The following is an 18,604-nucleotide window of genomic DNA, read 5'->3' on the forward strand; positions in this document are numbered from 1 at the left end:
GATCAAATAAAGTATGAAGTTGAAAAGCAATGAGGACCAACAATTCCTTAAAGATTTGCCAAATACAGCTAAGTTAATCAAAGTTAAGTAGTGTTAAATCTTTTTCTATTGGACAGAAATTTAAATGGGTCATTTATAAGAAATCAATTAAAATTACGCCATTTAGTTTTATAAATTAAATGTGTCTTACAAGATAGTTGGTTTACGGTGAACAATAATCTGTAATGATATCACATGTTATTTATACATATTATTGTTGGTATATATATCCATTAGTGTTGTCAACGGTTAACCGGTTAACCGGTTAATCGGTCGAACGACCGAATACCAAAAACGCTAACCGGTTAACCGGACTTTTTTCAATTTCGATAAATTTGATAAAAAATTGTGTTGAAAATTAAATCATTAATAAGTTATGTTTTATTTAAAAATTGTCGTCGTGGTAATTAGTTTGACAGATCAATAATTGTCCAGTATGCTGATTGCTATTGTTAATCCTAAAATCATACAATTAATTAGAGTTCGGGGCAGGATGTTTAAGAAACATAATTAGTACACGTGTTTGTTTAACAGTAACTTTAAAATCAGTAATGAGATTTAATTTTACCAATTACTTCATTATTTCGTTTTCGATCTAATATTGTGTAAACCTACATTTAAATGTGCAACCTCCGTAGTGCAAGGGTTAGTCCTACTTTAAATTCAAAAATTGTGAAATGTAAACCAATGTGAATGTACTCAATGTATACGTGAAAGAGAAAAGGAAAGAATAAACGGTTTCAGACATATGACTTATTCAATTCTACGAGATTAAGATTTTTTTTTGTATTTTTTAATCTGAAGTTGGTACAAACGCCATAGTTGATACGGTGTATTTGATTATTAAAAGTCAAACTTCGCCAGGAATCCTCACAGACAAGCCTTATAATGCTAGAGGAAAAACTTCAATTCTAAAAGCGTATTTATGACTTGGATGAAAGGTTGTCAAATTGACACTCATATCACATCTTATATCTATGTGTAGGGTTCTATTGATAAGGCTTTCAAACACCAACTTAAATTATCGGTTAACCGGTTAATCGGTCGAACGATTATCCGAGTAACCGGTTAGGCAAAAGTGTACGATTTGACAACACTAATATCCATATATTGTATTTCATCCATTTATAAGAACTGCAATCGCCTTTTGTCTACTGAGAAATAAATAAGCCCTAATCTGATAGAAAACATTTGTATATTTGTTGAATGATAAATATTGCCAACTCTAATAGAAGTGCATAACTACTACAAAAGATTAACACCACCTATAAATAGGATGTGTAAATACAACTAGAGGCTCTCGAGAGCCTGTATCGCTCACCTGACTCTACGTGGATTTGTGAAGCCATATAAAAATTATACAATTTAGCTACACAGTAACAACACTTGGCCAGCATCTCATTAGGAAAGGAACATTTATGCTATGCTTGGTTTCATTCAATTCAGTGGTTCTCTAGAAGAATACTTTTGTATGCATTTCCCATATAGTCCAGTCGATTTGTGTAACAATTGTTCAGATTGTGGTAAAAGCATCACACTTTGCAATGTGTTAGTTTAGGTTATAACTATCATTTATAGCTATGGACCCAATTAAGAAAATCAAAATGGCGGCTCTTGGTGGCCATTTTGAAATCATGTCCAAAAAATTAATAAAAACTATTAGAAAAAATGTGAAAAATATATTACTTACCAATTTTGATAACTTTTCGTATTTCTTATGAAAAAGAATATCAATAGAGGACTATTGAAGTATTTAGAGGCCATCTTGAATGGTGGCCATTTTTGAAACGTAAATTTCCAATATATCATTATTCGCTATCCTTAATTGTTATTTGAATTATTACAAAGTTTCATATGCATTTACAACTAGTTTTGCTAATCATTTATTTATGACTGTTGCTATTTATATAGGATATATTCACCAAGTGCTCAAATAAGGCATGCATATGTTAACAAAATAAATCTATTTAAAGAAATACATTAATTCTTTTAATTGCAGTTTAGCATGTAGGGTTTATTATCTTTTTTTACGCGTATATGCAATATGAGTTATGACCACTGTATGTTGAAAAGGAAAAATATGTAGGTATTAAAATCACTGGAGCTGAAGAAACTAATAAGTTAATAGATTGGAAAGAATTCCGTAACGCCAAAAGAGGACACATGGGGATTTACAATTCCAAGCAAATACAAAAAGAGCAGTCATTTTTTGTAAGCATGCAACTGTTCCAAGTTGATGAAGGCCATGTAATGAGAGAATCACAAGGCAAAGGGTACTTATCCTGTCAAAGCAAATCCTAAGATCAAAATTCATTTTGTCAGGAAAAACGAAAAAAGATGAGTCACGGATTGAAAATACCAATAAAATAACCAGCCATAATTGTGATGAATCAACAAGAACAATGATTGCAGGGATTATTTTGCTTTCTTTGTGATGAGGTATCTAACTATCTTCATGAAGCATCATAGACAATTATAATCGACAATAGAGTATGTGGCTGTCACTTGAACTACTAACCACCGTCCTTTTAGCCAGACTCAGTGCTGGAGATTGATATTTCAGAAGCAAATATCATGATAAATAGTTATTTAAACTGCACGACAAGGTAATTAGACAAATCTAAGAGACACAGAAAGAGAGTCAAGAAACTGTTATCCATGGAATGGGGCTTGCCAAAATGAGAGGGAACAATGACGGCTCACAGTCTGGAACTGATATTGTTATAATATTTTAAATTGATGATATCGGTAAATTGTACATTAAACGTTCTTAGTAAATATTAGTTGTCAAGGAAGAAATGAATACAACACTTCTGAAAAATTGAATACTTGCCACCATGAAAGGATGTGTCTTTTTTCCGGATTCTCAACGAATATGTTGGGGAAGTTCTGAAACAGGCTATGTTTTTATTCGTGATAATGAAGGCTTCTTCATAGTTAGAGTAACTAGAATAGTTTGAGAAGTTAGGCTTGCTGCTATAAAAAGGTTTACATGGACATTCAATGTAGGCTTTAAAAACGAATCAGTTCCACAATCTTTGAGACATCATACTCTCTCTCTGTGGACTGAAAAGTTGCAGATGTATCCTTTCGACACAAAAGAGGGACGAAAGATACCAAAGGGACAGTCAAACTCATAAATCTAAAACAAACTGACAACGCCATAGCTAAAAATGAAAAAGACAAACAGAAAAACAATAGTGCACATGATACAACATAGAAAATTAAAGAATAAACAACACGAACCCCACCAAAAACTAGGGTGATCTCAGGTGCTCCGGAAGGGTAAGCAGATCCTGCTCCACATGTGGCACCCGTCGTGTTGCTTATGTGATTACAAATCCGATAAATAGTCTAATTCGGTAGGTCACAATCATGAAAGGGACGGGGATTGTAGTTACGATGCAAGGAACATATCCGATATCATTTGTGAAACGGTTGTTCCATTACGGTCAACCAACTCGTGATGGCGTCCGTAAAATTTACGAAGGGATGATTTCAACTTCACCCTTTGGAACTCTTGATTTAATAGCTTCCTTGTGAGCAGTAACCCTCTATCAAGAAAATCATGATAGGAAATGCAAGCACGGGAATATCGTATCAATTGGGAGATATATACCCCGTATGCAGGTGCTGCTGGAATGTTGCTACTTAGAAATGGAAAGTTCACAATTGGAAAGCTGAAATAATCTCTTTTGTCGTAAAGTTTTGTTTTCAACCGACCCTCATTGTCAATTTCTAGATGTAGGTCAAGATATGAAGCCGACTTAACTGTATCTGTAGTATCCTTTATCTCTAATTCGATGGGTTAGATGCGTTCCACATAGTCACCAAATTTTGAATTGTTTAGTGAAAGAACGTCATCTATATAGCGGAAAGTAGAGCTAAAGGATATTGCTAACTTCTTATCTTTCTTCCTAAGAAGTTCCTGCATGAAGTCAGCCTCATAAAAATAAAGAAACAAGTCGGCAAGTAGAGGGGCACAGTTTGTTCCCAATGGGATGCCGACAGTCTGTTGAAAAACACGTCCTCCGAACGTTACAAATATGTTGTCAATTTAAGAAATCGAGCATCTTGATAATATCGGTTTCAGAGAATTTTTTGTTTGAATCAGAGTGATTCTTTACAAAGTATGATTTATCCCTCCCTAAGACAAGATACGTGCATCTACGTTGGCCATTCTTTTTTATGAAGCAAAGTAATACCAACTCTTTCAATTTGTCTTTTAGTTTGGAATGTGGAATACTTGTGTAAAGAGTAGAAAAGTCAAATGTTTTAATACTGTTACAAGATGAAAGAGAGTTAGATTGTATGTACTTTAAAAGATCTTTGGAATTTTTAAGTATCCACATCTGATTCACGCCACCTCTAGAATAGGCAGTTTCACAATAACTTTGAAGCCCGTCTTTGATTGCTGATACAAGTTGCACATTTGATTGCTGACACAAGTTGCACATTTGGACTATTGTAGCTGAGAAATGGTAAGTGTTGCCTGCCACTCAACGATATTACTGGACTGTGTCTAGATGTTTGGCCATCCTGTATCATTCTTATTAAGGAATTTTATGTATGTTGAACTTATTCGTGTTAACAGCTGTTATTGAGTGTCCCTGTGAAGCTATTCTTAGTACCAAGCATGTATGTTTTGCCTGCTATGGCCATGGTGATGCCTTCCTTTTTACCTTTTTATTATGAGGTCTGTTTCAGAGCTTCACGAATACCTTTGTTGAAAATCAAGAGAACAAATTTATCTTCATTGTATGCATGCAGATATCCTATGGCATTAAAATTCCTATTTTGTTAGATGCATTGTATCAGTTTTTTCTTCCATAATAACTCCAAGTTGTTTCAGACGTTTACTGTACATTTTAGATTGATCAGAAAGCTTGGAGATTGGTACAATATCACTTCCAGACCGTGTGTCGTCAAAGCACTATTCCAAGGATGAAAGATTCCTGGCTTTCTTTCTGTGTCTTTTATTCTGCCTGTTTGCTTTGCTGTTAAGTTTTATCAATCATCAAGCAGAATACTAGTGATTTGACATCTACAGCTCTTACTTACTTCGACAATCCATTTTTATAGAATAATGATTATTTATTTTGGCTTAAAAAAAAACCAAGATTGTTTAAGATGGCCGCCATTCAATATGGGTAATATTTCCAGATATTTTGTTCAACACGACAATTGGTATCAGCACTGTTATTCTATTAACCAGGTGTCATGTCAATATCTTCTCTAATATCATTTACATGATTATCTAAAATTAATCTATAGAGATCACGGCTGCTATTTAAAATGGTCCCTTTTCTGTCAATTTCGACTTTCAGAGTGGGTTCATAGCTTAAAATGTTGTCCAACATATTCTGCTACTATGCCAAATTTCATGCTTTTACCACAATCTGAGCAATTTTGTCAAAAATCTGCACAAATTGACTGGACTAATAGGGTCCTATGTTCAACTAAGCGACCCGCTGGCGGCCATCTTGGATGGAGATCATATACAAAGGTGCAACACTTGGTCAGCATCTCATCATCTTATCTTGGGGCCAGATGAGCTAAAAATAACAAGATACACATTTTGTTTGAATGCAACGAAAACAACCTATACGTAAAAGCAATTTTGTTTATTACTTAACATTGAATTAATCGAATTTCAAACCTAATTCTAAATTGTAATTTTGTGTTCAGATGCCTTTCTTTTGTTTTATTGTTTCTTGCTTTCACTTGATACATAATATAATCATGCAAAATAGAGAAGATTTGAAGTTGGCCGACTGAAACCCTTTACATTTTGTAACAGGGTAAGTAAGTTACGGGCATACGATAGTTTTTATCCCATATTAAAATTGTGCGGACAATTTGTTTATAGGCTATTTTGTGCCTGATTAAATCACATATGTAATAAAAAATATATCTTCATGTGCTACTTTTTGAGTAAAAAAAAGTCCAAATTTTATATATTTGCTCTTTATTCGGATTTGATGACGTATTTTCCCTTTCGACAAAAAAACATAACTTTTTTGTTTTAATAGATAACTACAAGCTGCTTTTTGTTAAATTATTTGTAAATTCTGTTTTATATAAATGTTCATAAATTTGTGCAATTTGTTTTTTTTTAAATAACTCATATTTATCAAATGTTCACGAATCTAGAAATAAAACGTCATTTTTTGCTGTATATTTATCAAATTAAAAAATTTGCACTATTTACGTTTTCATAAACACATAATCTTCTAACGTAATCAAACCAAATGGCATTTTAAAAAAGGGGTCCATGAATTCGTTTTCAAGTTAGATACATTGTAAGTTAGAATGCTAAAAATCAGTCGAAAACTTTATCTTTTCCCGATAATTCATAGTTCGACGTCGCGAAAATAACAATTTACGTTAGCAACGTCACGTCATTACCTCCCCTGTAACTGTATCGTATGCTCTTTACAGTGATTTATGAATGTCACTTAATGAAAAGGACGTATTTTTCTGTCTTCAGTGTTCAATTATGAAGTTTCTGACTTTAGAAGCTTCATTCTTACTAGCCTTGGTATCTTTTATGAGACAAATGAGTAAAGTACAATGTAACACATTCAAACAAACTTAAAATGAGTTTGGAAATTAAGGTGGGTGTGGAACATGTTATTAATTGGATTGATCTCCTGTTTACCATAATATTCTAACATCAAGTCACGGGAGAACCGTAATAAGGCGTAAACAAATCACATTACCAAATGGTGAAGTTGAAATCATCACTTCGTAAATTTTACGGACGACATCCTGAATTGGTTGACCGTTATGGAATAACCGTGTCACAAATGATATCGGATATGTTCCTTGCATCGTAACTACAATCCCCGTCCCTTTCATGATTGTGACCTACCGAATTAGACTATTTACCGGATTTGTTATCACATAAGCAACACGACGGGTGCCACATGTGGACCAGGATCTGCTTACTCTTCCGGAGCACCTGAGATCACCCCTAGATTTTGGTGTGGTTCGTGTTGTTTATTCTTTAGTTTTCTATATTGTGTCATGTGAACTAGTGTTTGTCTGTTTGTCTCTTTCATTTTTTAGCCATAACGTTGTCAGTTTATTTTCGATTGATGAGTTTAACTCTGGTATCTTTCGTCACATTTTTTTAGCAACCTTTCATTTTCCTTACTTTAATCATCAGGAAAATGAAATATTGTGGATTTCACATTCTTTGGAATATCACATTTTTGGAATGTAGGAGAAAACCACGATCTCAAATTTTCGACGAAATAATTAAGTTAAATGTGGGACCATAAGTTACTATATACGAGCTGTACTAAATATTTGAACTAACTACACATTTTCAATAAACTTAAAATATACTAAACTATATAAAAATAATAAAAAAAAAAACTTTTAATATATACGATGAATAGTATAGCTTAAACTTCTGAATGTGCTGTGAAGTACAATTTGAAAAATGAATATAGTGATGTGAACGCATCGTATGTTGGTTGGAGGACATTAAATTGTAAAGAAGGCAAGGAAGACTACACTGTTCGTTTCAAGTGCTAACATTAATTATGACAGTGTAATTTTATGTTTGAAAAAACATATAAAATTATATGCTCGGTTGTAATTTTAGTTCAATTTTTCTTCGTTAAATATTTGATTTGCTTTACTGCAAATGACTGCAAGTCACTTGTAATCTATGAAAACTTAATTTTATGAAATGTGTACAGTCGTTTTGTAGTTTACGTTCTAGTTAATGTTACGATTTGTTGTATAACACACCAATGGTTGTTAAGAAAGACCGACCACGCAGTGATGTTAAGGTTGTTCGCCACATGAAAAGATACAAAATTGCAGTGTTTTCAAATTCAGTGTCCGGTAAATAAATAGTTGTCTCCAATCATAGTATAGTCGGTGTATATAAAGCCAATAGATGTAGATTTTGAAAAAAAAATACAAATCTATTTTTAGACCAAGGGAAAAGGTCACGTGACCACCCGAAATAGAAAGTAAAATACTGACAAATAAATCGTAGTAGAACAAGGGCATGCAGATGTTTAAATTTAAAGTTTAAGACACCTTTTGGTAGCCTGCGATCTAAAGTTCATTAAAAAATCATGGCAAAGTGTTGTTTTTAAAGATAATGCATATAAAACCAACTTCAAAGTCAAATCATTTCACATTTCGTGCTTTTTCGGAGTTTCGGACACATTTTTATCACTACTTATAATATCTGTATTCTTTGCCATATGTTAGCGAAGTGTAATTTCAAATTCTCTTTCTGGGAAACCAAAAAATATCGACCTTAGTGGCCAGTATGCCCTTGTTCTACTCGTTTTTATAACCGACTCTTCAGAATTTCAGTTAAATCGTCGATATTAAAACGCTCCATTGACTTTCAATGTTCCAAACGAGTTACTCCCCTTTGTTAACAGAGAACGCGGATTTTCCATCTAATAATCAAAATTAAGCTTGTTTTTCTGTCCGTATGATATGTTTTCATTTTTTTATAAATACTCTCACCTTACAGTTACTTTGTATTTGTTTGTGTTTTCAGTACAGTTGGATAAATAGTATAGTTGGAAAAAAGGGGGAGGGTCCGGAGAGCAACATATTTCATCAGCGAATTTTGAAATCTTCGTTTTCATATCTTGCACTGTAATTAAGGCACTGCTAATTTATGAAATTTATTGTATGCAGTTGCAGTCATTCTTTCATTGATATGCAAATATAAAAATAAGACGATGTGGTCAGATTTCCATTGGCATTGACCATTCATGTTGACAACTACATGTATCCAGATAAGATATTCAAATATTGTGGATATAAGCAATTACAATGATAGGTCATTGAACAACACTCATTAATGCAGTGAATTCTATAAAGATAAATTGGAGTCTAGGTATGCTTGAGGGGGCCTTCATTTTATACAAACTGTATTTTTTTTAATTTCTAGGTAACCTTTCTGTTATTTACTGTTTTGCCTGATAATTACAACATTAGACAGACACTAATCAGCACTATATTCCCTTTTTATTTTTGTGCAGTGAGTATTGGTCATAATTATCCCTTTCAGACTCTGATACATGAATCAAAAATTCTTGCTCAGAGAAATGTTGAATTTATTCTGATGTACTTGTTGCATTGTTATTTTAATAATATCATGTTGTCCCTAGATCATCAAAGAATGACCCATTGATTTGCAATTAGCTATATCTTTAAATGGTCTGCTTTAGGTACATTAATGAGCAAATACATTAACAAGCAGGACACTAGTAGCCAAGGCTTGTTGAGGCTTCTGACTTGGCCACTAAATATTTTTAATTGCAAATATCCATAATGCCTATACTTTATCTTTCATATTTTGCATAAGTTGGGCCCTATATTGATAATATTAGTCTTTCCACTTGCTTTATATCCCTGTTATAATATTCAGCTGGAGAGGTTTTTGCATAGTCATATATATGTAATTTAATATCATGCTCAAATGAGAACCATTTTGATATATAGGTATAAGTTCAAAATCAGCATTATAGGAGTAATAGTGGTTCTATTCAGATTTGGTCTATCTGTATAAAGAATTGGAAATAATGTCTAACATAAGAACACTTTCATTTTTATTGCTAAACGTAAAGAAAATTACATTCAAGTTTTGAATAAAATACATTTGTAGTTTTACTAATGTCATAGACAAAGAATGTCACCTGTCAAACTGTTGATAAACATTTCCAATAAAACAGTGTAATATCCTAGAAGGAATAATGTATACTTCCTACCTCCTTAATAATGAATGATTTCCTACACATTTATTTTAATCACTGAATCCTTGTAGTACATGAATCACATTGAATTTTCCCTTTCTATTCACATTGATTTATCACTGTTTATTCTCATAGCAATTTTGAAGTAAAAATAACACATGATTTGTGATGAATATTTTGGAATCAATCCTTCCTTTTTAGGGTTTATCCAGTTGACATCATAAAAGCTATGTTTTACTTCTAGTGTAAATATATAGGTCACTTTATCACAGTTTGGATATATTCATTTGATCTGAAATATAATAATAATGAAAAGTCAACCACCATAATTAAACACAAAATTTCACACAAGTCATGTACATTGTAGATGTTTCAAATACATTTGATTATCTAACTAATATATAAATATACTATCATCATAAGTATAACTTCTTCAAAGATTGTGATTACCTTCATCATAAATGCTTGTTCAAAACACACTATCAGGAATTCATCCTGTCTACAAGACTTGTGAAATCAGGACCCAAGAAAATACATGTCATACATGTGTAATGAAACTGTTTGTAAAATCTAATAATGTGCAGCTCTAAATTATTATAAGTCTTGATTGTTTTGAAGTTTCTTAAAAAAATAGCTGATCATATTTTAAAAAGTGTTATAATGTAATCTGACATGTAGATATAATGACAGCAATGAGCATGAGCTTGAAGTTATATAATTAAAGAGATGCATTTTGTTCAATTGGAATTTCTATAAATTCTAAATCTAGTACCATATTCAAATTATAATCATTAATGTAAACAGTTCATTAAATGAAATTATAGATTTCAAATTTAGTTTGAAATGACAAGAAAACTAGAGTTTAACTACTGTTAATTTATAAAACAGAATACATTTTGTAGTACAAATGTAAAAACTATCATTCTTTAATCATGATTGGAAATCACACCTCATCTTCTTTTTTTATACTGAAATTTACCTGTTTAGTCAATTCCAATTGATCACAAATTAGTTTCAAAGTACAGCACAGTCTAGTCACATCCTGTATTAAAGAAAACAGAAAACACATGAATAATTGAAAAACTTGATATGCCACAATTAAATCAGATGATTTATCCAAACAATCTTGATCAATCAAATAAATGATTAAAGATCTATACCTTTTATATTACAAGGCTATCTTTTTTTACCACTTTCTTATATATATTTTCTTATCCATGCTATGATATGATAGAGGATATAAAAAAGGCATTTTTCCTTAGAGTATGAATACTTTGTACTTGCTAGCTAGCTACATTTATATAATGTGCACACACTTACAAATATATAGCCTGATACTGGATGATTATAAAGAAATAAATGATTGACACATTTATCAAAAGTGCAATTATGTATCCTCCACTTTCTCCTGAATGAAAGTTATAGTTATTTTGACAAAGATTTATAAACAATGAAGTGTGTCATACAATATATTTGAACTTTCAATATATTCAGAGTTATGTTTGGTTTTTTTTAACATCAATATTTAAAATTGATTATTCATAACTTTTCATTTGAAAAATACCCCCACATTTTTATTTCTATACTTGTTTCCATGAAATAAAGTACCATGATATAAATACAAATTCAGGTTTGTCTAATGATACTTGTCAGTCTGATTAGACAATCAATCAGTAAATTTATGTAAATATTTAATTGATTTTTTCTGAAATCAAATAACAATTTATTGTAAGTAAATAAAGAACACTACAAATAACAAATAGTGTTACATGCCCGAATCCAGATTAATTTTCGACTTAAAAAACGAACACTTGTTAGTGATCACGCGGTCAGATTATAAAATAAACATGGTCAAGTTGGAATTCGATAACACCTCCCCCTTTTTTGTATAGAAAAAGAAAAACAACACCTAACGTTTCGCGAATTTAACACATCGTATGAAAACAAACATAAGATAAGTGATATTGTACTTACAGTTGGATACTCGAGTCATGTTTTCCGTCAGGTACATCATCAAATCGTATGAAAAACTCATAAACAGCTGACACGCACTTGCTTGTTTTGATGCCTTTTCAAGCTTTGAAATGACGTTGAGTGTAAGAATAAATGTGCTGACAACCAATAGAAACGACTACATGACGTCACAATTAGATTGCGATAGAATCGTTGAAAACTTATGGAGAACTGCCTTAACATTACTGCGCATAGACATGTCCTTTTCTGTAATATAAAGGCAACAGTAGCATAGTAGTATACTGCTGTTCGAAAGCAACGTCATTACCTCCCCTGTAACTGTATCGTATGCTCTTTACAGTGATTTATGAATGTCACTTAATGAAAAGGACGTATTTTTCTGTCTTCAGTGTTCGATTATGAAGTTTCTGACTTTAGAAGCTTCATTCTTACTAGCCTTGGTATCTTATATGAGACAAATGAGTAAAGTACAATGTAACACATTCAAATAAACTTAAAATGAGTTTGGAAATTAAGGTGGGTGCGGAACATGTTATTAATTGGATTGATCTCCTGTTTACCATAATATTCTAACATCAAGTCACAGGAGAACCGTAATAAGGCGTAAACAAATCACATTACCAAATGGTGAAGTTGAAATAATCACTTCGTAAATTTTACGGACGACATCCTGAGTTGGTTGACCGTTATGGAATAACCGTTTCACAAATGATATCGGATATGTTCCTTGCATCGTAACTACAATCCCCGTCCCTTTCATGATTGTGACCTACCGAATTAGACTATTTACCGGATTTGTTATCACATAAGCAACACGACGGGTGCAACATGTGGACCAGGATCTGCTTACTCTTCCGGAGCACCTGAGATCACCCCTAGTTTTTGGTGTGGTTCGTGTTGTTTATTCTTTAGTTTTCTATATTGTGTCATGTGTACTATTGTTTGTCTGTTTGTCTCTTTCAGTTTTTAGCCATAACGTTGTCAGTTTATTTTCGATTGATGAGTTTGACTCTGGTATCTTTCGTCACATTTCTTAGCAACCTTTCATTTTCCTTACTTTAATCATCAGGAAAATGAAATATTGTGGATTTCACATTCTTTGAAATACCACATTTTTGGAATGTAGGAGAAAACCACGATCTCAAATTTTCGACGAAATAATTAAGTTAAATGTGGGACCATAAGTTACTATATACGAGCTGTACTAAATATTTGAACTAACTACACATTTTCAATAAACTTAAAATATACTAAACAATATAAAAATAATAAAAAAAAACTTTTAATATATACGATGAATTGTATAGCTTAAACTTCTGAATGTGCTGTGAAATACAATTTGAAAAATGAATATAGTGATGTGAACGCATCGTATGTTGGTTGGAGGACATTAAATTGTAAAGAAGGCAAGGAAGACTACACTGTTCGTTTCAAGTGCTAACATTTATTATGACAGTGTAATTTTATGTTTGAAAAAACATATAAAATTATATGCTCGGTTGTAATTTTAGTTCAATTTTTCTTCGTTAAATATTTGATTTGCTTTACTGCAAATGACTGCAAGTCACTTGTAATCTATGAAAACTTAATTTTATGAAATGTGTACAGTCGTTTTGTAGTTTACGTTCTAGTTAATGTTACGATTTGTTGTATAACACACCAATGGTTGTTAAGAAAGACCGACCATAGACATGTCCTTTTCTGTAATATAAAGGCAACATTAGCATAGTAGTATACTGCTGTTCGAAAGTCATAAATAGATTATGAGAAAACAAATCCAGCTTACAAACTGAAACCGAGGGAAACTCATCAACTACAAGGGGAAAACAACCAAACAACAGAAACACTAAAATGCAAAAAAAAAAAAAAAAAACAAACGACAATGCAACACACACAGAAACGAACAACGAAGATAACAACTGCAATTTTTATGACTTATACAGGACATTTTTAGAAAATATGGTGGGTCGATTTTGGTTTTGTGTGTAACCAAATCTCGTGCTTGTATGGCAATGTTAAATATAACACTTAAATGACAACATTACTTGACAGGACTACAGTACAAATAAATTCAATAACATTCAGGACGGAGAAATACACAGATACACAATACAATAGTACATTTCTACATGTATGCTAAAATTATCAAAGGTTCCAATATAATCTACTACACCATACGCGCGTTTCGTCCACATAAGAATCACCAGTGAATCTCAGATCAAAATAGTAAGGAAAGCCAAACAAGTAAAAAGTTGAAGACAAAATTGAGAATGGAAATGGGGAATGTGCCAAAGAGACAACAACCCGACAATAGAAAAAAACAGCAGCAGAAGGTCACCAACAGGTCTTCAATGTAGCGAGAATTTCCCGCACCCAGAGGCGTCCTTCAGCTGGCCCCTAAACAAAAATATACTAGTTCAGTGATAATGAACGCCATACTAATTTTCAAATTGTACACAAGAAACTTAAATTAAAATAATACAAGACTAACAAAGGCCAGAGGCTCCTGACTTGGGACAGGCGCAAAAATGCGGCGGGGTTAAACATGTTTGTGAGATGTCAACCCTCCCCCATATACCTCTAGCCAATGTAGAAAAGTAAACGCATTACAATACGCACATTAGAATTCAGTTCAAGAGAAGTCCGAGTCTGATGTCAGAAGATGTAACCAAAGAAAATAAACAAAATGACAATAATACATAAATCACAACAGACAACTAGCAGTTAACTGACATGCCAGCTCCAGACTTCAATTAAACTGACTGAAAGATTATGATTTCATCATATGAACATCAGGCACAATCCTTCCCGTTAGGGGTTTAGTATCATACCATCATACCATATATGAGAAGAACATAACCCGTGTCATGCCAACAACTGGTTTTTGAATAAATGTGTTTAGTTCCGATGCAAAGACCCTATAAGTGAATCAATATTAACGCCAAACTATGCAATCTTTAATGACCTGACAACAGTATCGTAACTATATCCCTTCTTAATAAGTCTATTAAAAGGTTTTGTTAGTTTTTGAGGTGAATACGGACACCTTTGTGCTTTATAAAGAATATTTCCATAAAAAGTTGGGTGTGAAATACCTGAACGTACAAGAAGTCTGCATGTTGAGCTATATTTACGAATTATGTCCTTATACCGTGATAAAATTTAGTAAATGTTTTGACTAGTTTGTGATATCGAAACCCTGGTGTAATAATTTTTCAGTAATACATAAATTTCTCTCGTTAAAATCTAAAACATTGTTATTATAACAAATTCGAAAAAGATTTTCCATATAACGGCTAAAATTATCAATGCGTGGGATAAGAACATCCTTAGTATATAGAATGATCATATTTTTGCAAACAGTAAATCCAATATAATCTAATACGCCATACGCGCGTTTCGTCCACATAAGAACCACCAGTTAAGCTCAGATCAAAATAGTAAGGAAAGCCAAACTAGTAAAAAGATGAAGAGCATTAATTATAACAAATTCGAAAAAGATTTTCCATATAACGGCTAAAGTTATCAATGCGTGGGATAAGAACATCCTTAGTATATAGAATGATCATAGTTTTGCAAACAGTAAATTAATAAAAATGACCGTAAAATTCATATTCATGTGACACCGACATATAACAGCACAACAGAACCACGCATAGTCTGTTGCACGACAGGATCGACGCCACAACATTGACGTTACAGGTAAATTTCTAAAAAATGATATAGTTCAAGATCAGGTTTTTAATTAGGATATAAGATGTATTTTATATGAATTATAAGACTATTGATATTAAATTGTGTCAGTTATTAGATAATGAATACCATAATCTAGCTATGTCGGTATTTCTCCGGAATGAAACTGTAAATCAAATAAAACGTGTACGTTTAGTTGATTTAAACAAGAAACTTGTTAATTAACTGGGTGATAATAATCTTTATCCTGGCACTACAAAAATCATTTATAACCAAAAATCTTTAAAGAATAAAACTTCATTCAAACATTTAAACCGAGGAATATTTTTTAAAGCGGCAAAATTGTATAATTATGCTGTATCCCGCTATGACACATATCTTACCAAGGATTTTGAGCTTTGATAATTGTCAATATATCCTCCGATGAAAATACAGTATTTTATTCTGAACAGAGAAAATAAACAGTAATTTAAAAATGTAGGGTCTGGGAATATCCAATATGTATCAAGGGCGAGTAAACCCAACAAGAAAACAATAATGAAACTTTGACAATTCAGTTATAAAAATTAAAACAGCTGTAGGTCACATATCGATCTAGATTTAAAATTAATTTAACGTATAACTAAGTTATTGAATAAGATATTAAAAGACAAATATCGGTCTTTGGTCAATAGTTTAAATTAAGTTCTTTGTTTTTCACATTAAATCAGTTTGAATTTACATAATTAATGTTTGATAAATTGTATAGATATGAAAACATTAAGATGTGGTATGATAACCAAAGACACAGCTTTGAACCAAAATTTACTTGAAATGGATGTAAGGAATAATAGGTCACTGCACGGCCTTCCACAACGAGAAAAAACAACCATATCGTACATTTGGCTATAAAAGTTCCCGACGTGAACACATATTCTTTTAAAAATGTCAGTTTTCGAAACGTGAGATTTTTTTTAAAAGTTTACAGAAACGTTTTATGATTGGCAGTGAGACAAATGATAATAGCCGGAGTGCAAATTACGAGAATATCAGTATTTTCTTACAAAACTTGATTTGAAGTGATCTTGCATACATATATATCAAGAACCAGTTTGTCAATACAATAAGTTGTAAATACTACAGGCATATCACTTTTTATGTACATGTGTGTAGCAATAACAAACTATGTAAAACATGTAAAAGTAATGAAGAAATACAGAATATTTATGCCGGACATGACTTGAATTAGGTCATTTATTGGAAATGACTTAAACTTTCAAACACAAAATAGAACAACATCCTTTAGATCTATATATATCGTGTATCAGCCAAGCTGTTTGTTTTTCAATAAAATAGTATTAAATCCAGACAATGGCATACTGATAGAATGTCACAGGATGATTATATACATTGATATATATATACAACTCGTCTAAACATCAACCCAACAATGTTAGATCTGTAAATTTGCTTTGGCAAATTTTTGGTTCTTCCCTCGCCGGGATTCGTACCCATGCTACTGTGATATTGTGACACCAAATCGCCTGCACTGCAGCCGTCCCGCTAGACCACACGACCACCTGGGCTCTATATAAGTGTCTAAGAATGTAACTTTAACACACTAATGAGTGTTATAAAATAAGTTGTTATATTTTATATATTATTCACGCAATATTTCGCTAAACAAATTAGCTTCATCGGGCGTGTGCATCTATCTAGGTGAAATCGGATGCATGACAAAAAATATCTTTGTAGCTTGACGGCTACATAAAATTTGTGTAAAAGTTTAAAATATTGATTAATGGGGTATATAAAACATATTTTTGCCGTTTATTGTACATAACAATTTTTAAAATCTAAACTAATAGTTGTTTTAGTTAAATAAAATGAAATTCATGATTTATTCCTTTGGTTTATATATATAATGTGCCTAGAAAATTAACCTAACGATGTTAGAGTAGATTTGATTCGTAACTTCCTCCCCGGCGCCGGGGCTGGAACCTGTACTTTTTATTCTAACTTCTACGACAACACCGTCTAGAATTGCGCAGAGACCTTATCCCCTCCTCTAACTCTAGCTTATTAAAATAAGCTTTCGTTTCGGGAGGTGTTACCTTGTCGTAGGAATTAAACAAGGATCTCTAATACGATATACGAAGTATTCTTTTTATTGTACAGAAATGATCATCTTATAAAGTGCCTAAAAAATCAACCTAACGATGCTAGAGTAGATTTGATTCGTAACTTTCCCCCGGCGGCGAGGCTGGAACCTGTACTTTTTATTTCTAACTTCTACGACAACACCGCCTAGCATTGCGCAGAGACCTTATCCCCTCCTCTAACTCTAGCTTATTAAAATAAGCTTCGTTTCGGGAGGTTTTACTTTGTCGTAGGAATTAAACAAGGATCTCTGATACAATACACGAAGTATTCTTTTTAGTGTACAGAAATGATCATCTACTCATCTGTTCAGTATAATTACAGGATGCTAATCTATTTTTAGAAGCATACAATCACTGTAAATTAATATATATATATATACGAGTCTAAATTGAAAACTACGTTCAAACCTATGATTGCGTTAGATAAAAACCGCAATTGTTATACGTGTGCATGTAAAACAAATTTCGTTGTAGAAGGGTCTAAACACAGCACAAACAACATTTTCCAAAAGACCAAAAAAGTGAAAAAGTATATTTAAACAAAACGCATTTGACAAACAGGTCGAACAACTGATGTTCTTTAACCCTGCTGACTGTCATTGGCGATTGCCAAAAAAATTGATCACAAGATGTAACAAAATGGATCTTAATATAAATTTAATACAAAACAGAAAACAATTAACTTGTGGCCACGATGTTATGCCACAAACATAAGGTGTCTTTATTTTTTTTGTACACCAGATCTAGATTTCGACATAATATGTCTCTTCAGTGATCTTAGGGATCGAAACGGTATTTGGAAGGCCATATAAAATATACCCTCATTTTTAGATAGACTCTTGAATTTTAAGAGTCATTATAGGATGAACGGATCATATAAACCGGAGGGAAAATATGAAACAAGCCCAAACGAAAAAATATAAACAAGTCTAAATTGGAAACTACGTTCAAACCTATGATTGCGTTGGATAAAAACCGCAATTTTCATACGTGTGCATGTAAAACAAATTTCGT

Source organism: Mytilus edulis, chromosome 7, assembly GCF_963676685.1.
Source record: "Mytilus edulis chromosome 7, xbMytEdul2.2, whole genome shotgun sequence".
In the NCBI taxonomy this organism is placed as follows: Eukaryota; Metazoa; Mollusca; class Bivalvia; order Mytilida; family Mytilidae; genus Mytilus; species Mytilus edulis.